The sequence below is a fragment of the Oryzias melastigma genome, linkage group LG6 (assembly GCF_002922805.2).
Source record: "Oryzias melastigma strain HK-1 linkage group LG6, ASM292280v2, whole genome shotgun sequence".
In the NCBI taxonomy this organism is placed as follows: Eukaryota; Metazoa; Chordata; class Actinopteri; order Beloniformes; family Adrianichthyidae; genus Oryzias; species Oryzias melastigma.
In genome coordinates this window covers 3,446,559-3,447,208 of record NC_050517.1, presented here as the reverse complement: position 1 = coordinate 3,447,208, position 650 = coordinate 3,446,559, and positions in this window count along the sequence as shown.

Here is a 650-nt window from a genome sequence, read left to right as displayed (position 1 = left end):
ATCCATCCATCCATCCATCCATCCCTCCATCCAGCCCCCCATCCATCCATCCATCCATCCATCCATCCATCCCTCTATCCCTCTATCCATCATCCATCCATCCACCAATCTATCTATCTATCCATCCCTCCATCCATCCCTCCATCCATCCCTCTATCCATCCATCTGGGACCGAGTCGTGGGGGCAGCAATCCAAGCAAAGATGCCCAGACTTCCCTCTTCCCGGCCACTTCCTCCAGCTCCCCTGGGGAGACCCCGAGGCGTTCCCAGGCCAGCTGAGAGAAGTAGTCTCTCCAGCGTGTCCTGGGTCTTCCTGGGGTCTCTGCCCAGTGGGACATGCCCGGAACACCTCCTCAGGGAGGCATTCAGGACTCCTGAATCAGGAGGAATCTGGACCAGATCCCCAAGCAAACTCAACTGGCTCCTCTGGATGTGGAGGAGCAGCAGCTCTACTCCGGCTTCTCCCCCTATCTCTACGGGAGCGCCTCGCCATCCATCCATCAGAGAAAACTCATATCAGCCGCTTGTATTTGGAATCTCGTACTTTCAGTCATGACCCAGAGCTGATGACCATAGATGAGTACTGGGACAAAGATCGACTGGTAAATTGAGAGCTTTGCTCTCTGGCTCAGCTCTCTTTTCACTACAAC